Below are 21,571 nucleotides of genomic sequence, written 5' to 3' on the forward strand. Positions count from 1 at the left end.
TTGATAAATTCCTGAAAATAAATTTAAAAAAAAATTTTTTTACCGTTTAACTGATTGTATTAATTGATATAAATTCTTAACGATTGGTTAACGCTTAACCGGTTAAAAAATGGACATCCCTATTATGTAGTGATCATGTAATTCATGAAATTATGACAATGAAATTAATTTTTAACCATTTAAAGAGAATTCATATGTCTAGATCGCTCAATGGATTTTTTTGATTTGCATAACCCCTATAGTCAGTCTAACTTTATTTATGTGCAAATAAACGGCACTATCAGCAAGGTACAAATAATTCTTAGTGAATTCTGTGGTTTGGATTTAGATATCACTCATTTATCTCTTACAAAGGAAAATGCTGTTTTGCTGGTTTTTCCCACTACTCTGGCACAGAAACAGCTGGCACAGTGCTAACATTTCCCCACACAGCTGTGCTTCTCATATAACAAGGGTTTGTTTTTGAGTTGTTGTAAGGTAAAGTCAATAGAGAATTACTGCAAAATGAGTTTTTCATTTGGTGCCTTGAGCACTGCACATAGAAAATTAGAAGGAAATAATGCAAATGTGCATATTTATTGTGTGTATAGATGTAGGCCTATATGTTCAGAGAACTGTTATCTTTCTTTTCCTTGCAAGTAATAGTACTCAAATTACTCACCTTCAACACCCTAGCATTTTGCTGACAGGTTTTGCATGGGTAAGCACCACTCGCCAGTTCCAGTGTAAAAATCTAGTTAATAATTCTAATTAGTAATGACTTACGAGCAGAAGTATTTGGAAAAGGCAGGTTACTAAACAGCTTTTAGTCAGCTTCTAGTCAGGCTACACGTTTCCTTCATTGTTTTTATTTTTTATTTTATTTTTTTACAATTTCTCTGTCAGGTTCTTATTTTGTTTCCCTTGACTGAGTATGAGATTTGATTCCTTTTTCCTTTGTTGTTTTGGATTTATTATTGTTGGTTGCCTTAGGTAGGATTAAAGGTTGCAAAATATTCTTACATAAATGGCTCAGACCCATGTGGAAAATTAGACATCAGAAGTCCTTAACTGAACACTCCACCTCTTTGGAAGATGATGGGCCCCTTAACACCATGTCAGATGTCTTCAGCAGGTCAGTCACGTGACCGGTCAGACACATAGGCCCTTGTGCCAGCCATGTGTTGATTCACAGATAGCCTTTCTGTCCGACAGCTCAAAAAAGGGTCATACTTTGCATTCTTGTCCGGAGCCTCTGTTCTCTGAGGATGACCTTCACGCTATCTGTCTATCAGAAGAGGCTTGAGTGCCAGTGATTGACGGGAGGGAGGTTGGGTAATGACCTATGATTCTTGCACATATTTCAGCCATGAGCTTGTCACGGAGACTTGGAACAAGAGAAGAAAGGCTAAATGGTATTGATATAAGGCGAAAACTTGGATGTTATGCATGGAGATGTCATTGAGTCTTGTCCCAGTGGACTGGGCAGAGGTTCTCCAAGCCAAAGAGGAAGTGGTTTGAAGGGAAGGGAAAACCTAGTGGGGCTGGGTCCACTTCAGAGCCAAGCCTGGCCCCAGTGGGACATAGCAAGACTGTTTGATGTTCTGCCACAAACGCAGGTTCTCATGATCTTCATGCAAGCGCACACCCATGCAAACAGCTGGATGAGAAATAAAGTAAACGGAAATGTTTCGAGCCATCAAGCGTAAAGCTTCCACATAAATGCTCAACTTGTCAAGTCTGGTTTATTAAATCTGGCTCTTATCATGCAAATAAATAAAAAAAGGGATTATGCGTCACCCACAAATCCGAGGGGCTCGCCTACAAATTACTTCATGTGACATTATCACATCTAAACAGAGGGAGTGGGAACTGAGCTTTCATGTAGACTGTCTATCTCTCTTAGGAATCAAACCTCATTCACTTTCAAGAGGTTTGAGCCTAGTGCAATGAAAAAAACATGGGAATCAGACATAGGAGGGAAGACATTTGTTAGTCACTATTTCAGCTTCATGATTTTACAGATATTCAACAGAAACTGATTCATCAGATTAGCAACAGCTTCTTTTTCATTGATGTTCAGATTCTTTGAGTTTATTAAAACTCCTCTACCCCCATTATTCTCGCCAAAGCCTTAGGTGTTGCTGGAGGTCTTGTAAACCCTGATTTGCTAACATGCTGCAGCTAATTGAGAGGGGCTTCTCTCCTTGTACACAATAACAGCTGAGGTCCAGAGATGTCATGCCTGCACTAATCAACATCAACTGCCTGCAAATTACCAACACATGCTGCCCACTTAGTGCTGGCGGTGGGACCCAGGCAAGTGGCTGTAAGTCACACAACAAGCTGTAATACACCAAAAAGTACTTGAACTGAATTAGGCCTAGAAATTTCCTTCATGTAGTTATTTGTGAGTTAGCAAACATAGCCTTTGTAAAACTTTACGTGTCTTGTTTAAGTAAAAAATTTTTTATAAAAGTGTGTGCTTCTCGTTTTTATTTCAGCTGTAGTCTAGTTTCCTTCCACATTCTTAAAAGCACTAAAATGTCAATAAAATGTAAAAAAAAGAAAAAAAGAAAAGAACATCAAAGTCAAGAGATAATTATCAGAACAAATCATTCTGTCTATTTATTTATTTTTTTCAGGTTTTAAGTTTTAAAATCGTGATTTAAAAAAAAAAAAAAGATTAATACATTAATACAATAATATTTAATATTATATCTTTTTTCATTATTAAGCTCACTATTACTGTATTTGGCTATGATCATGGACCAGATGAGAATAGTCCAGTCATCTTCAATACGTAATTCCTTCACATTTGGCCAAATGTTTGGGACTTTCAGCCTACATTAGTGGCCGCAAAGCTGTACACAGTTAGAAAAAATAACATCTATTTCTGTTTTCCCAATTAGTAACTTACTGTTGCAGACATGATTTAGATTCACGAAAAAATTCACCCATTCCCCACTCAGGAACCCATAAATCTTGCTGAACAGCCCAGCCATCAGTGTGAGGAAAAGAACATGAAGCATCGACCACTTCACACGCACAGATTACTGCCTTTAATTTCATTAGCAGACCAGCCTCCGCTCCGTCTGTCGCAGGCAGTCGCAGCATGGACTGGAAACATAACATGTAAATAAAATATTCAGACTTTTTTTTTTCTTATTTAACAATTTTTACTTTTCTGATTTACGTATCTGCTGAGTTGACATTTCATGTGGTCTGACTTTGCCAGGCTCAGTTGAAGGCCTGAATTATGACTGCAGTGGTTAACATTCAGCTGGAACTAAGACAGCTCTTTGCTTAGAGTCATTTATAATAGAAGAAGCAGATGATCTTATTTTTGGCTTTGCTGTAGGTACATTAACATCATTTATTCCAGGCTGGTTTTAAGGCTTTTCTGCTGGGTGGCCTCTGTGTTTGAAGCCCAGTCATCTTGCACACTTAAAAATTGACTGACCACTCCACCCAGCAATTTGATTTATATGAATTATATTTTAACCCGGGTCAGAGGATGCATTCTGTATTATCCATGAAATCATTTTTATGTTTACATTCTTTTGTGTTATTGTTGCTCTGTTTCTTGACCTTAAAGGGTTAGTTCACCCAAAAAGCAAAATTATGTCATTAATAACTCAACCTCATGTCGTTCCAAACCCGTGAGACCTCCTTTCATCTTTGGAACACAGTTTAAGAAATTTTAGATTTAGTCCGAGAGCTCTCATTCCCTCCATTGAAACGGTGTGTACGGTATACTGTCCATGTCCAGAAAGGTAAGAAATACATCATCAATGTAGTCCATGTGACATCAGAGGGTCAGTTAGAATTTTTTGAAGCATCGAAAATAAATTTTGGTCCAAAAATAGCAAAAACTACAATTTTATTCAGCATTGTCTTCTCTTCCGGGTCTGTTGTGAGCGCGTTCACTGCAGTGTATGATATCCGGTTCGTGAACGAATCACTCGATGTAACCAGATCTTCTTGAACCAGTTCAACAAATCGAACTGAATCGTTTGAAACAGTTTGAAAACGGTTTGAAACGGTTATTATGCTGTTCTTTCAGTTTACACCCCCCCCCCCCCCCAAAAAAAAACAGAAAAATATATTCTCAGCTCTTTTCAACATTAATAATAATAATAATAATAAATTATAACAATGTTTTTTTGTTTTTTGTAGAAAATCAGATTGTTAAAAGAATTTCTGAAGGATTGTGTGACTGGAGTAATGATGCAAAAAATTCAGTTATGAATTATGTTTCTAATAAACTGTTTAACTGCTCCCCCAAGTGGATATTAAATTAAATATATTCTAAATAAATTGCAAACATAAAATTATATACATTTATTTTGTCCTCACATTCTTTCTTGTAACTCCTCCCTCTCAGTGACACAGCTGACTGAAAGGCTTATTATGCAGCTCATTATAAAACTCATTATGCGGGCCTTTGTCTTCTCAGGTGTAAATCAAAATGATATTCATGATAGTTGACGCCTACTTGCATTTGACTTTTACCAACAAAAAGTGTATTAGAAAATTTAAATCAATATATTGTTGTAAGTAAACAAGATGATTTTCACAATTTAGAAAGAAAAATTCTAGGCTACAAGCTCCAGTTCTCAAAAGTCCCGGGAACCTATGTTCTTTATGTGTTTCATGGCCTTATTCAAGTGATTTTAACATTTTTAGTTTTTCACCCACCACGCATAACATTTTTTTTCTCAAAAATACAATCATGTACATACATGCTGCTCACATATTATTATTATTATTATTATTATTATTATTATTATAGCCCAGTTTGTGCTGATAAACTTTAGCCATTTAGATGTTTATAAGAAACTGAAAAAAGCACAAATGTCAGGGCATGACAACTTCTCCAGGCCCCAAAAATACCCTCACATCCCAGAGGGTTTAACCTGAAGGAGTTTCTTTCTTTTGCAGAACATAAATGTTATTTTGAAAAATGTGAAAAACCAAACAGTTGGTGGTCCACAGTGACTTCCATATATTTTTTTCCCCTAATATCAAAGTCAATGTGAACCAGGAACCGTTTGCTTACCTACATTCTTCAGAATATCTTCTTTTGTGTTCAGCATAAGAAATAATTTTTAATACAGGTTTAAGACAACATGTCTCATGAATGCATAAATAATGACAGAAATTACAGGTGCATCTCAATAAATTAAATGTTGTGGAAAAGTTCATTTATTTCAGTAATTCAACTCAAATTGTGAACCTTGTGTAGTAAATAAATTAAATGCACACAGACTGAAGTAGTTTAAGTCTTTGGTTCTTTTAATTGTGATGATTTTCTCACATTTAACAAAACCCCACCAATTCTCTCATCTCAACAAATTAGAATATGGTGACATGCCAATCAGCTAATCAACTCAAAACACCTGCAAAGGTTTCCGGAACCTTCAAAATGGTCTCTCAGTTTGGTTCACTAGGCTACACAATCATGGAGAAGACTGCTGACAAAAGACAATCATTGACACCCTTCGTAAGGAGGGTAAGCCACAAACATTCATTGGCAAAAGAAGCTGGCTGTTCACAGATTGCTGTATCGAAGCATGTTAACAGAAAGTTGAGTGGAAGGAAAAAGTGTTGAAGAAAAAGATGCACAACCAACCGAAAGAACCGTAGACTTATGAGAATTGTCAAGCAAAATACATTCAAGAATTTGAGAGAACTTCACAAGAAATGGACTGAGGCTGGGGTCAAGGCATCAAGAGCCACCACACACAGACGTGTCAAAGAATTTGGCTACAGTTGTCGTATTCCACTTGTTAAGCCACTCTTGAACCACAGACTCTCTGAACAAGGCCTAACTATGTTAGTTCTGTTCTGTCATGTTCTTGAGATGTTTGGGTAGAGATGACATTTGAACTGAGGTTACAAGGTCAGTGTCCAACAGACACTGACGTTTCATTTCTTTCTTTGCATTTTCTCTTGTTGGTGTTGCATTTCAAACTTTCAAACCCCTTACTGTCCATTGTAAATAGATGACAGAGTTAATTTGTTACTTACTAGTGTTGACATGAATACCCGACTCACAAAAGGTGTGTTTCTGAACTAAATTATTATTTTTATTTATTTATATGAAATTTGATTGGCTAATTACATTTAACTGCTTTTTAATCCAGACATTAATATCATGTTCTTAACTAAAAGAGATTAACAGTGGAATGATGTTAGTCTAGTTTGCTAGGACCAGTTCCCATGAGTATCAGTGTTCAAAATGAGCTTGATATTTGTTCAATCTATGAGCCGTTGCACTTGATTTCTCAGTGCTGTCATGCGCTTTGAATTCCACCTGGTATGTACGCTATTTTATCCACATTAACATATCAAACTTCTGAGATGTGTAATTTATCAGGCTTCAGGTCTTGTCATGGAAAACAAGCTACTTTACCTTTAGGTCTCCCAGTAGCAGTCACCAATGCTAGAAAGCCAATATGGTTGAAGAGGGCACATTGGCACGCCGTGTAATTTTATCTACATGCATGCCTTACTTTGTAGATTTATGCTGATAACCACCAATGATACGGTTCAGTCTTTTGGCATGGCTGATGGTCATGAACATCTGAGAAGCCTGCTGACTGCTCATTAACAGATTTTATTATTAGCCGACCTCGGTTACTGGCATGTCTTCAGTGGATCTGTGCTTCTGACATGTCTAACAAATCACTATACGTTGTTCTAGGCAATCCAATCGCTTTTGTCTTGGAACCCATCTGCACACATGCTTATCTACAGCTGTTTTCTGAAAATTTTGAAAAACACAGTCTTCTGGGAAGAGCTTAACGGCGGTATAATGTAAAGAGCAGAGCATCCACATGTTGTGTCTGTCTCTTTTCTGAACTCTGAGCTTCATTCTATGTGGTTAGCAGACCCTAGCTCAATGGCTTTTTGACTTTGGTTCTTGTGTTTGTTTACAACATGTGTTCTTCACCAACGGCAGGCTGCTGCAAACCCCCAGCCTGCTGCTTGTGACATGGGGTTTTAATTATGGCCAAGTCTGTGAATAGTTTTTTTTTTTTTCTTCTTCTTCTTATGTCCGCATTCATGCTAGCCTGGAGCCTAGCAGACCCTAGCTCCTCACAGAGGCCCCAAACAGAGACGGTCTTGTGCGGCCCCTATGTGAGCGTGTCAGCTCTCATGGGAAAAAATGTGAGAAATGTCTCGGATTCACAGTTAAGACTGTTTTCTGCAAAGGACATTGTTACACTGCAAAAATTGTACCTTGTCACTGGCGCAGGACCTTTGTATCTAATGGTAGTGGTAAAGTTGGTTCTTTTGAAAGGCGGTTCAATTACAGTAATAAGTATCTTATTCCTGATGTTCAGCTACTGCATATCATATGTTTAAAAGCTCAAAAGACAGGCAAAATGACACAACCCATGTGGACCAAATGTGTTAGACATTCTGTCCACAGGCATTCTGTCCTTTGGCTGGTCTTTAGAGCTTTTCCAATGTTCAAAAAGTCAACATTGTCTATAATATGCTGTGCGAATGAGATATTTACAAGTGTCAACAGGATTCTTTCTGGGGACATTTGATCCATTTCCTTTTGGACAGATGTCTTCACATCATCAATGTCACACTGTTTTTAGGTCCTGTGTCATGCTTTGGAATGGCACTAATCGGAGGCGGGTTAGTTTTATAGCTCTATTACCCTGTGGTCTGCAAAAGTGATCAGCATGATCCCTCCCCACCAAATCCGCAGCTCCAGAGCACACATAATTCACCATAATGACTGCATTGTACCCAAATCCATTGTCTGAATAGCATCTTTTGTTAACCGACTGCTTGGACAGACCTGAAAAGAGCAGGCAAGGACTGAACGGAAGAGATAGAGGGAGGAGTTTGGGGGGGGGGGGGGTGAGAAGGGTCAGCACAGCTGTATTTGCAGCTGAACTTTGCGCTGCAGCAGTTTACGGACTTGATTGGCTACATCTGGCATCATTACAACCACATTTAGTCCACGAAAAGATTGCTTCTTTAGTCAGTGTGTGAATCTAGCTCTCTTGTATCCATCAGAGCAGCTTGATCATTTCTGACCCGTCATTCTGTAGTCAGCCGTGCTGGTTATAAGATCCAGATGGAGATAGTGGCCCTTTGCTAGCAATGCTAGATTTAGCCAACACGACCTTCTCGTGACATGTGGGACCTGGTTTTCATTGCCCTTCACCCCTGTAGGCAAGCACAAGTGTGAAATGTGATACCTCCCAGACCAAGCTTTTTTGGCCTGAACCCTAGACCCGGAAAGTCTGAGAAGATACAGAGAATGGTTGATGGAATGTGGTCCTGACCTGGAGAGAATGAGAATGAAGGAGATACATAAAGGCTTTTGAAAGAGGAAGAAGTGGAGGTGTTTTGGAAGAGTAGATTTTGGGAGAGCGCCATGGCTGTGGATCTGCACCCCTCCCCCCGGAGAAGCAGCATTTCCTGCCGCAGCTCTCGGCTGAAATCAGATTCCCAACCTTGCTCGGGCCATGTTTTTCTTGGCACGAGCCACGCATAGACACTCACAGAGAACTGCTGTCAGAGTCTTCATCCCTCATTTTCTCTTTCTCCCTTTCCTCTTTTCATTGCCATCTCCTCACCCACTGTTTTTCTTATTCGTTTAAAAGAAACAGCATCCCCAGTACTCTCTCACCAGTTTTTTTATTTATTTATTTATTTTTGGATGTAACCTGATAAGTCCTCACCCTGCACATATTTTAATAACATTTAAACATCTCCAGATGCAATTTGAAAAAATAAAGCGGCACAAACGTTTGCTGAAGGCTTTGCGGTTTCACGGTCTCGTTTTTTTTTTAACATCAACTGTTGAGCTATGTGAGATCTTTCCTCATTCTCTGCTGACCGTTATCTTAATGTGCTCCATTATTTAGATACAGGACCCAAAGGAAAACATAGTTGGCGAAGAGATATTCACCATAACCTAAACGCATTGTATTGTTTTCATTCTCCTAGTTTACCTACCTCCATTGTTAAGGTGATGTTGGACGATATTTATGTAAGCATAGGAGCATCTTAAGGTTATACCAAGGCAGTATTGGACCCTTTGGCCCCTTCTAATGTATTCTATTCTATTCTATTTAATGATTTACACTTTGTGCTATTTCAATTTATTTTTATATTAATATTATAGTTCCATTGTAAAACTGACTGTGGTTTACCAGTGCCTGTTTAATACATTTCTGTCTGCTAAGGAAGTTTAAGAACTTGGGACTGAGCATTCTTAAGGGGTTCGCACACTGGACGAGAAGCGCAGCGCCACGCCACGCCACATCTAGGATAACTCGAGGTATCGCACACCGGACGCGCATATTCTATACGCTGGAGCTCAATATCGAATCAAGTTCTGAGCAGCAAGATGAATGAGTTTTAATTCATTTATTATTATTAATTTAAATATATTATTTTAATTGATAATAGCTGAGTTTTGAACATTAATTAATGAAAAGAATCTGTTATCATTTAGTCTAGATTATCACTAGCATTCTAGATTGCCATTCAACTGATTTGTATTATAAATTTCTAATGCTGTAGCTACTAATACTGATTTGTTTGCCCAATAAAAACAAAGAAGCTACATTTTTTTATAGATATGCTTAACGTTTCTAAGGACTGTCACTGAACATTTTACCTCAGATCGAAAATTAGACATTCTTACCTGAAAAAACGATGACAAGTGCTATCTTCCTCCACGTTTATGACTTCCTCATGTTGTCTTTGAAGAATCTATGGTTGGTTGCATATAATTCTGGGTATGTCCCTACGTTGTTGATTATTTTTTCATCTTTTTCGCTATTCCGCTATTTAAATGACCTGAAGTGTGTTGTGACGGTTGTGACCTGGTAAATCCACTAGGAGGCTGCCGATGACATTGAATGTAATCGCGACAGGCAAATACTGTAATATTTTATTAATTAAATACTTATTATTTTATTTTAGTATGTAAAAATATCTCAAGAGAAAAATAAAAGATTAAAAGGACTGTTTATTATACATTTAATTATATATGTTTACATTTTTATTCAAGCTGTACACCTAATGTAAGTAGTATTTTGCAGCAGTGGTATCTTGGTATAATGTATGAACCACGATTTGAAACCAATATGATGTTATTTAATATAAAACTATGCAGATGGCGCTCTGTGGCGCGGCAGGAATTTGAACAGCGTCCTGAGTCGTACCTGGGTGCCGCAGAATGGCGCCGCCAGTGTGTGTACACTCATAGGGAATAATGTGTTTGAATTTTCAAGACGTGACGCTGCGCAACGCGGTGCTGCGCTTCTCGTCCGGTATGCGACCGCAATTATGCTGTCATCAGCCAAACTGCATTGTCATGATATCATTTTTCTATGGTTCCAGAGAGATTAGTCACATGTCCTTTTACAAATCAGATTATAGGTTCAAGGTCATGTGGTCCCCTTGAACAGATCTGAGATGCATCGGAGTAGATCTTCATCAACAATATCCATAGAGATGAATGGAATTTATAGCTTTATCCTGAATTTGTGCCAGTATATTTGGCAAATCTGAATAATTTTTGCCAGTTTCATAAATTTATGTATTGCAGACTGCAGTTGGCATACCAATGACCGCCTCTCAGCATCTGACTACAAAAAATGGCCACCTTTGTTTTTGAAGGGATATAAAAAAGGGACTAAAAAACTGTCTATAGTTCCCTGTCAATGGCTCTGACACTGAGGGTGTCTTACTTATATGAAAGACTAATGCACAGTCCAGTCCTGCAAGTGTGTGTGTTACTTTCTCAAGGGGAGGGGCTATTGAAACAGACTGAGCTCATCAGGACAGTTAAACAGTCCCACATTTGAGAGAGTCAGAAGAGAGAGAGACTTCTGTGCTACGTTTAGTGTGTGCTTGAATGTGGCTAACATGCTGCCGAGCTCCTAAAAAGACTTTTATCACATCACTGGATATCTCTTCTTCTCTTACCTACAGCAGAGCCTTAAATTAACTCCATATGACGTTTGACGACATTACCGAATCACAAAATTACACCAGTGTTTGGCTTTCCGTGTCATATGCATGAAAGGTTTTCCATTGTTTTCCAACAGTTCGTGTTAAAATGGAGGGATGTTGTGGGGGGAAGTTTAATGTTACGTCACATCATCCATTTAACCACCCGACTGAGTGATTATACTATTATGGCTGTTTATAAATAGACAACAAAACCTTGTTAAACTATTGGCAGACCACATTCTCAATCCCAAAGAGTAGTCAGAAAACTAAGACATTTTGGATAGGTTGGAAACCAGAAACAGTCGCTGCATGTGCAGCTGTCCAGTTTGACTTTTAACAGCGCTCATTTTAAAATCCCTAACACATACAGTGCAATTATTAACCGCTGCACCGATTTCACACTGTTTTGTTGTGCATGACTGCTATAACTAGTATGCATGGGGTAGGGGGGTCTCAAGTATTTGTGGGGGGTTGTAGTGAGTTATATGAGAAGGTATGACAGACGTAACAAAACAAAACATGCACACACAGCAAGCAGAGTGCGTGTCTCTACAGCCCTGGCCAAATTGAAAGCCTCTGTCCCTGCATTCAGTACCAATTAAATGCTCCCCTTTGTGGCCGGGCTGAAACAGCTGCAATGACTCCACTGAGTCTGTTAAGACCAGGCTAGAGCCAGGCCCCCTCTGCACTCCAAAACACACACGCTCACACGCTGCGAGACCATGAGAGAGAGAGCGAAAAGAGAGTAAACAGCAAAAGTTAGATAAGGCAAAAATCACATCCAAATGTTTATGCAAGAGGCAGCGTCGCTGCTTCACTTTTATCTCGTCTATATAATAACGTACAATTATAGAAGAGATAGCGGCACACTGACAACAGGACGGTGCCGCAGGAAATGAGAAATGGCTAGTAAACAATCACTTCAGAGAGTGCTTTGATGTAAAACACGAACCTCATAAAGGCTGGGAGACGTCTATTGTTTAAAATGACTTGCATTTCTCATGTAAAAAGATGTCATCACTTGGTGGGTGTCTCTTGACATAATTCTACACTTTTTTTTTTTTTTTTAGTTAAAGCTTTCTTTGCTATTTAAAGTTTTTATGTCTGGACATAACTGGATATCTTCTCTTTTGCAGAGGCGATGTTTGAAGCATAATTTGTCCAGTAGTGTCTCGTCCAGTGGAGATGATAATACTCCTTTCAAAAGTCTGTGATAGACTGATCCAGGCTAAATTTAAACCCGTGGACAGACATGGCGCGCCAGTGGTGCATGTCTCCATTTGGCTCTCAGCTTGCTATGTGACTCTCTACATTTCTATAGGCTTATGGTACACTGCTCCGTGTAATATTACAGTAAGTTAAAGGTTCTTTTGGTGCATTTCAACACAGTTATTTAATATGCTCAGAATTTGGGAAAAGAGGCAAAGACTTTTTCACATTTCCAAACCTGTGCAGATAGTAATTGAAGTAGTAGATAATAACAAATGAAGTAGGGGAAAAAGTCTAAAAAGAGGGATGTTGACATTTTAATTAAAAAAAAAAAAGATATATTATATTTTCTATGGTGGATATGTTTTTGTAAAGTTTGAGAGCAGTATTTTCATTTTGAAATAACTACATATTCTATTCTCTGTACTCTATTTAGTCCATTTTGTCCATAGGTGATCTATGTTGTCATGTGAGGAATAGTGTTGATAAGCAGCCAAAGAGTTCAGTCAGTTCAGTCATAGTATAACTAGAGAACATAAACTGCTCATCAGCTTTTCTGTCTGTCTTTGCCTCTGTCTCTATCTCTCTCTGTCTCTGTCTCTTCATTGCGAGACCCCTAATCTGTGCTTGAAGATGACGGCAGAGATTAAAACAGAACCCTGTGGTTATAACATCAGTCACTTGTGTGTGTGTGTGTGTGTGTGTGTGTGTGTTTGTAGATTGGTGGTGAGTGGGACAGAAATCCAGACATACCGTAGCTTTTACAAGTGAGCTTGTTGCAATGTCACATTTATTGGGCAATATTTGGTCTGTGTTTTTATATACATCTTTTTTATATTTTATTCTTATATTTTTATTGTTTACTTTTATTTCATTCTTACATAGCTATATTTATGTATATTTTCATCTTTTGTTTTCTTTAATAATTGCACTGTCCATGGAGCGGACCTGACTCACATTTCACTGCTGGTTATATATGCTATATATAATTTTGTTTGTGACGAATAAAAATCTTGAATCTTATGTTTTTAGTAATACACTTTTCAAATCCTATTGAAGACTATCTTGTTTTCTATTGTTTGTGTGCTTAGAAACCTGTTTGGTACAAGAAAAAAATCACTTCCTTTCGGTGCAGCAGTTGCATACTTCACATTTATGAAAGTCCTACACATTCTCTTTATACATGATTTGACTGGTAAAAATATATTTTACTAACAGAGAAAACCACTGTTGAAGAGAGTACTGATAACCTTTAATGTCTGTTAAACAAAAAGCTCAATAGTAATCTGCAGTTACTGCAATGACCCCAACGCAGAGTGTTACAGTGCCTTTATTGTCCTCATCAAGTTAGCTGTTAATGTGACATCTGCTGACATGCTCCATTACATGTGCAGTCACCTACCTCGGTGTGAATGTGTGCACTGGAATGCTAATAGTAGATCTGCAAATTAATATAAGATTCTACATTGTCTGTCGTTAAACAGTGTTGATTCCCAGAGCAAAGTTTTGTGGCTTAGGAAAAACAATGAGAATTCCACTGTCTCCCGAGTCTTAAAAGAGCAACATCAGAGTATCATATTTTCCTTGGATGTTTCTTCTGCAATTCTTCAGGAGAAATAAAAATACACACAGTTTAAGTCATTTTGTGACATGCAGTAAAGAGAAATTAAAGGTAGACACCATAGCTTAGATTATTTGGTCTTTTATATATGAAATATATGAATTGGGATCTGAGCACAGTTTGTGATCTCCTGTGAAACTGTAAAGGGTCTTTTACTCAGGCGAAAAGTCTGAGTAATAGGATAGGCTACTTTATTAAAGCCTCTATTTGCTTTCTGTCATTTTATTGCTGTATAAGAGAATTATTATTTTTTTTTCTGTGGGATGCTGTGTAGCATGTATATCTATATTTTACTATGAGAGCAAGTAAGAATTTCAGTGTAAGATTTACAGTTGACATATAGAAAACCTAAAAACCTCTGTGTATGTGCATGCCTTTCAGCGAAGTTTCCCTCGGCCAACTCTGGAAAGGCCAGTGTCCTTCATTAAACACAGCCAGTCATCCCCAAATAAGGCAAACACTGTGCCCTTCATACTCTTCCAGCCCCCTGCTGTACTGCCAACAAGCATGCATTTAACACCAGCATAAAACCAGACCCTCCAAATACTGCAGCACACTATGCTTTACAGTCAAACTTCATCAAGAGAAAAGTGCTATTGTTAGTGGCATTTGCCAACGCAAGATTTGCAATTATTATTGCTAACATCTTAAAGAAACTCATATCCGTAAGAAGTAGGTATGCTGTTGCTTTAAGTGTTTTTTTTTTTTGCTTAGCAGATTTGAGCTCTGAGACAAAACAAAAAAACAAAATGAAAGAAATAAAGGGGAAAAAATCACAAATGAATGCATAATATGATGTACAGTATAAGTAATGTTACTTTATAAGATGTGTATTTATTTTTCCGTTTTTTTTTTCTTAATAAATGTATTCATCTAATATTCCGTTGTAATATTGAAGACAAGTGTTTTTAGTAGGCGAATGTAATGTCGTGTGGGGCCAACAGACTTGGAACTAAAGTCTGTCAGCCAATCAGAATTAGGCACTCAACAGCATTATATAATATGCAGTAATGCTTTGTCATTTGTTTATTAATCTCTTTATTTTTCTCTCCCCAGGTAAGACTTGAAATCTGAATCTTCTCGCCTATAAAGTGTGCAGTCCTTCATGTAAGTAGCTTTGGAAGTTTCTGTTGCGCTTTATTCATTCTGCAGACGTGTAATATACCCTGGATAATGTTGTTTTGACAAACCCTTGGGCAGTTGTGTCTTTTGAAACATTGGGAGCTAAGCTTTCCCTCCCACCTCTCCACTATCTTGTAATCCCGCTGTCAGGGAAACAAAGCCCCTTTGCGGACGTGAGTTGATACCATCTTTTCTCTCTGTTCCTCTGCTTTTTGCAAAAAGGAACCATTTAACCACTTGTAATCTTTCCCGACCACCACTGGCTTAGCCATGATAGATCCTTAACCTGGGTTGACCATCTCGTTAGCATATTCGGCAGTTAAAAAGCAACTTCTGTATTTCTGTAATTGCAGTCAAAGCGATACGTTGAAGGTAAACCTTCAGAGGAATACTCAGGCTCAATGAAAACGATGTGTCAGGATTTGTGGGATGAAAGAAAGAGAGTGGGCCTTTTAGTCAGGGATTTGAGAGGGTAAGTGAGCTTCTTGCTTCTAGGGCCAAAAGGGAGAGAGTGAAAGCAGTAGTTGTGTGAGTCTGAGAGGCCAGCGAGCAACAGGTCATGAGGAGCATTATGTTGAGCACTTAACCTCAAACTCCGAGACCCTCGCCTCCGCACGCAGCTGCACACGCGCTCACGGCCTGGCTAGCGTTATCTCAACCAGACTCTACCTGGGAAGACATGCTTGGCTGGGAAGCAAGAGAGATAAGAAGCCTGCAGAACAGGGAGGACAATAAACACACCGTTCTACTGTCTGGAGGTGGACAGGAGAAAGACAGGAAGATGAGAGTGAGACGTAAAGATCTTGGTTCATTCGGCTCTTTGTTGCTAACTAGTGCGCCATTACCTTTTGCTCTCCATAAAAGGTTAACTTTTCAATGGCAATTTCCCTTATTTGATGGGTTTATCGGTTTGTAATTTTTTTCCGTATATTTAGACTGAATATTTTTCATCTTGAATCCAGGTTTGAAACCGATTTCTGAATCACACAGTGGAAATATAATGGGGTTTGAATGCCATTTCGTGTTGATTTTAACCATATATTCTAATTTAGCTTTCTTCAGTAGTGTTAAATAGTATTTTAGGAAAGTTAGTTTTGCCATGCAGGATGTGTTCCTGAATCAACAACTTTTGCAGTTTCTGGAACTACATTCTTGTCAAACAAACATAGTCCTAACCATAACCAATAACTACTCTTTATACAAAATGATAGGTTGATAAGAATCTTGTTGAAGCCCAAACCTCAGTCTTAACCCTAACCCCAACCATAAAACCTAACTCTAAAATCTGATTGAATAATGTTGTTCCAGGAACAACAAAGATGTTGATCCAGGAATATCTCCTACTTGCCGAAGTCACTGTAAGATTCAGGAAAGTTCCACCTCTTTGTCTATTTTTTTCTGCATATTTAGTTGATATGAAATTAGCTACATCTAGATTTTTTGTGAAATCCACCAATTTAATTATATATATATATATATATATATATATATATATATATATATATATATATATATATATATACACACACTTTTTTGTATTGTTTTACAGATAAAACCCTGCCACATCAGTGAGCAACTTGGAACTTAATATTTGAATCTTGGATTAGAAAAGGCAGCTTTCCTGTTTATCAACGTCATAATGCCACAAAATTATCACTATATCACGCCTCGCCCCAGATTTATTTTTCTTTCCAAACCTAAATGTGTCTAGTCCAGACCAAAATTGCTTGGTTAATTGCTGTGCTTTTTCATTTTTGTTCCATCATATCAACAGATTCTTTTTTTTTTTTTATTAGTGTCGAAATTTAATGTAGTTTCTCAAACTGAGCAGTTCATCGCACAATATTTACAGACATTTTAGTATATATTTGTTTAGATAAATGTTCTGAGAATAGTCATGGTCAACCAGTTTGGCATAAACATTCTCATGCAGAAAAAAAAAAAAAACAGAACACACAGTCACCTCACCTAATTGTGTTTATAAAGTTTGGTCTGGGCCGTGACACTGAGAATTCTGGGTAACGAAATGAAATGGCTGAGCAAGATGATACAAGATAACTAGCCGCAGCTGAGCAGTAGTTTTTGGAACTGTTCTTGTTTTCTCAGAGAGCAGGGGTTGATGGGAGAGTGGATGAGTGGCATGCGTGTCAGGCAGCATGTGGACTTCCTGCTTTAACACTTCTCTTGATGTGGTGTTGAACTTCGAGTACTCTGGGTCGGGACAGACATAAAATAAGACGTGTCTGAAGCTATGTGTAGAATTATGATGGATTGGGTTGGGTTTATTAAGAGGAGAGCTCAAAAGAACTCAGGAGTGAAAATAACAATTCATGGGGTGACCCTGCAAACTTCAGAGGAGTTTCAAAGATCCAGCCAAACAGCCGAAGAACACGAAGAGTCAGCAGGGTGGAAGATGTGAGACAGTATTTGTATGTAGTGAGAAGAGATTGAATAAAAGGGCAAGTGTTGCAGAGCCATCTGCTGCCATTGTGCCCTCACATGAACTTGTTTTCCCCTCATTCTCTTTAACTTTTTATATAGTCAATGTAGTGCAATGATATAGAAATTCATACATATATAGAGTCATATAAAGAGTTTATTTCAGTTTTCTCTTGAAATAAAATCTTAGACCTCTTAGAAGTAAGTATATGTCTCGGCTCAGGTAATATTTTTACTCTTTTACTGTAGCTGGCTTGGGCAGCTTCACGGACAGTTTCTTCTCTGATTGACATGAAACTTAAGTCAGCTGGTTTTCCTTACATGTTTTTCCACTGGGCCCTCAATCTAGCTCTGCTCAGACCAGCACTTCTGATTTCCAAGAACAAGTCTATAGCATCCATCCTGTTCTATTTCTGTACAAAGATGGTAATTTACAGTGTACAGGAGTGTGCGGACTGAAGATCGTAAATGTGAAGGGAAACCCAGAAACCAAGCAAGGCGTCAGTGGAGTGGAACGGCATTGGAGAGGCTCTCGATGTCTTTGGCTGGGCTCTGGGAGCTCCCTATCTCTGCTTTTTGTGTTGAAACAAAGTCATATTCAGCTTTTTTCATACAATGACAGTTTATAGTGGCCAAAAAATTGCCTACAGCATCAAAGGCGAAGCAACTGTACTGTATGTGCCATATTTGATTTGGGAGCTGCATAAATAATCAGATTTGAGTGTGACTTACATTTTTGTCTGTTCATCACCTCAAACTATTGTATGACTTCAGAAGACTTGAATAATAGTCATTTGGACTACTTTATGGTGTTTTTTTAGCATTCTTTTGGAACTTTGCAGCCTGTGGTCACCGTTTGAAGTTTCTTCAAAATTCTTTCTTTTTGTTCCATAGAATAAAAACCGCTTATGGGTTTGTAATAACATGAAACAAGTGAATAATAACAAAAATCATTTAAATTGTTTCGTTTTATTTGGGGTAGGGGGAGTGTACTGTTCCTTGTAGAGATGTATGTGAGTTTAAGTTGGTGTTAATACAGTTGTTCAGTTGAGAGAGGGAGAAAAAGTAAAACTGCAGAGATCAGCTAAAGGCAATTTAGACAAGCGTTAAGGTGAATGAGATGGCAGATGTAATGCTTGACCTCTTCTACAAACCGAGTGGTCGAGACATATGGCTAATGCAGTCATTTGTGCATTAATACAGCACACATATGTCTGTGTGAGTCCAAGTCAAGTAATGCTTTGTTGAGAAAGAGAATTTAGGATGGAGTTTTCTTTAGAATCCCTGGTGGATTGTTTAAGGTTATTTAAGATGATGTTCTAGTGTTACAATTTACATTTCCAGTGATATACTTCTGGTTATGGGGTCTGTTCTATTACGGTGGTCTCTGTAGGGTCTTGGGTTTCCTTCTGTTTTTGTACTGTCATGACATTCTGTGCCAGCTCTGGATTTCTCGTTGGCTTTCTGATATTCCCCTTCTCTTTAGATATTCTTGCTCTACTTTAGCCTTTCTTCTTCTCGCTGAACTTTGTAAAAGAAGTTGGATGTCATCCAAGAAATAGTCTTCATTCAGAAATGCCTTTATGAGCACATCAAAGCTCTTGAAATGTTCGACAACTCACCCATTCCGACGTTAATTCAATTAAAAGCCAAGAGACAGGCAAACCGAGATGGCGAAATTAAGAGTTGCAGGGGGTGCAAAAGGATCTGCTAATCCCAGACGTGCCTTATCAGCCCTTGAGTCAGGTCTAGAGTCAGGCTTCAGCCCCCCTGGATCTCCTCCATCAGTGGGAATGCCTTTTATTCCACCCCACTGATCTGACTTCAAAGGCGGTATGGGGCCCGTGGTCCACCCCTGCTGTATACCCCAGCTTTCATTAGAAAGCAGATTACGCTAATCTGCTGGAGCACACCTGATGTTTACCCTGCACTGCCAGATGGGAAGCAGTTGTAGTATGAGTGTAAAAGGGGATTACTGTGATTGCGGAGGTCGCGGCATTAACTGTGCACAAGACCTGATCAGAGCTCAAGGTGCCTAGTGGTTAATTTGTTAATTGGACACATGGGGAATTAGAGAAGGGAGAAGAAGGGATAAGTAGCATAGTAAGATGCTGATAAGTACAGTGTTAAGGTATCATTTTTAATAGCCATCTATTGAGCATTGCACAGCTAGAATGATTACCTCAGTTGTTCTTTAACATTGCAGTAGTTCTTTGCAGGAATGCATGATATAACAGGTGCATTGATATTGGTAGATAAACGTGACCTAGTATTATTTTATTTTATTGCTCAGAGCCAGTAATATTTTTTTTAACTGTGACACACAGACCTTTATTTATTCTTTCTGATATGCAAGTTATACTTTCAATTTTACGAAAGAAATTAAGTGGACTACAAATATTTCACATGGAGTTCTTTTGAATTTTAGACAAAAAAAATAAATAAATGAAAATAAAAATGTTGAATATCTGCCATTTATATTGGTTATTTAACATATCAATAATTATCAGTAAAAATTTTCATTTTAGCAAAAAAAAAAAAACAAACAAACAAAAAAAATACAAGCAAATTAGAAATATGTATTTAGTTTTTTTTGGATTTGTTACAACCCGAATTCCGGAAAAGCTGGGACGTTTTTTAAATTTGAATAAAATGAAAACTAAAAGACTTTCAAATCACATGAGCCAATATTTTATTCACAATAGAACATAGATAACATAGCAAATGTTTAAACTGAGAAAGTTTACAATTTTATGCACAAAATGAGCTCATTTCAATTTTGATTTCTGCTACAGGTCTCAAAATAGTTGGGACGGGGCATGTTTACCATGGTGTAGCATCTCCTTTTCTTTTCAAAACAGTTTGAAGACGTCTGGGCATTGAGGCTATGAGTTGCTGGAGTTTTGCTGTTGGAATTTGGTCCCATTCTTGCCTTATATAGATTTCCAGCTGGTGAAGAGTTCGTGGTCGTCTTTGACGTATTTTTTGTTTAATGATGCGCCAAATGTTCTCTATAGGTGAAAGATCTGGACTGCAGGCAGGCCAGGTTAGCACCCGGACTCTTCTACGACGAAGCCATGCTGTTGTTATAGCTGCAGTATGTGGTTTTGCATTGTCCTGCTGAAATAAACAAGGCCTTCCCTGAAATAGACGTTGTTTGGAGGGAAGCATATGTTGCTCTAAAACCTTTATATACCTTTCAGCATTCACAGAGCCTTCCAAAACATGCAAGCTGCCCATACCGTATGCACTTATGCACCCCCATACCATCAGAGATGCTGGCTTTTGAACTGAACGCTGATAACATGCTGGAAGGTCTCCCTCCTCTTTAGCCCGGAGGACACGGCGTCCGTGATTTCCAACAAGAATGTCAAATTTGGACTCGTCTGACCATAAAACACTATTCCACTTTGAAATAGTCCATTTTAAATGAGCCTTGTCCCACAGGACACAACGGCGCTTCTGGACCATGTTCACATATGGCTTCCTTTTTGCATGATAGAGCTTTAGTTGGCATCTGCTGATGGCACGGCGGATTGTGTTTACCGACAGTGGTTTCTGAAAGTATTCCTGGGCCCATTTAGTAATGTCATTGACACAATCATGCCGATGAGTGATGCAGTGTCATCTGAGAGCCCGAAGACCACGGGCATCCAATAAAGGTCTCCGGCCTTGTCCCTTACGCACAGAGATTTCTCCAGTTTCTCTGAATCTTTTGATGATGTTATGCACTGTAGATGATGAGATTTGCAAAGCCTTTGCAATTTGACGTTGAGGAACATTGTTTTTAAAGTTTTCCACAATTTTTTTACGCAGTCTTTCACAGATTGGAGAGCCTCTGCCCATCTTTACTTCTGAGAGACTCTGCTTCTCTAAGACAAAGCTTTTATAGCTAATCATGTTACAGACCTGATATCAATTAACTTAATTAATCACTAGATGTTCTCCCAGCTGAATCTTTTCAAAACTGCTTGCTTTTTTAGCCATTTGTTGCCCCCGTGCCAACTTTTTTGAGACCTGTAGCAGGCATTAAATTTTAAATGAGCTAATTAAGTGGATAAAAGTGTAAAATTTCTCAGTTCAAACATTTGCTACGTTATCTATGTTCTATTGTGAATAAAATATTGGCTCATGTGATTTGAAATTCCTTTAGTTTTCATTTTATTAAAATTTAAAAAACGTCCCAACTTCTCCGGA

The 21,571-nt window shown here is 38.2% G+C and overlaps 1 protein-coding gene across 2 annotated transcripts in view; it reads left to right on the forward strand.

Annotated features, from left to right (window-relative positions):
- LOC132160893 (E3 ubiquitin-protein ligase PDZRN3-B) overlaps positions 1-21,571 on the forward strand; it is a 101,820-nt gene that overhangs the window by 33,996 nt on the left and 46,253 nt on the right. The window contains exon 1 of one of the 2 annotated variants that reach the window (XM_059570623.1): positions 14,896-14,920. The exons of the other annotated variant lie outside the window; for it this stretch is intronic. The gene's annotated coding sequence lies outside the window, so the exon portion shown is untranslated. Of the gene's footprint in view, positions 1-14,895; positions 14,921-21,571 lie in introns of those variants that run through there. 2 annotated transcript variants of the gene reach the window in all.

This window comes from Carassius carassius, chromosome 17 (assembly GCF_963082965.1).
Source record: "Carassius carassius chromosome 17, fCarCar2.1, whole genome shotgun sequence".
In the NCBI taxonomy this organism is placed as follows: Eukaryota; Metazoa; Chordata; class Actinopteri; order Cypriniformes; family Cyprinidae; genus Carassius; species Carassius carassius.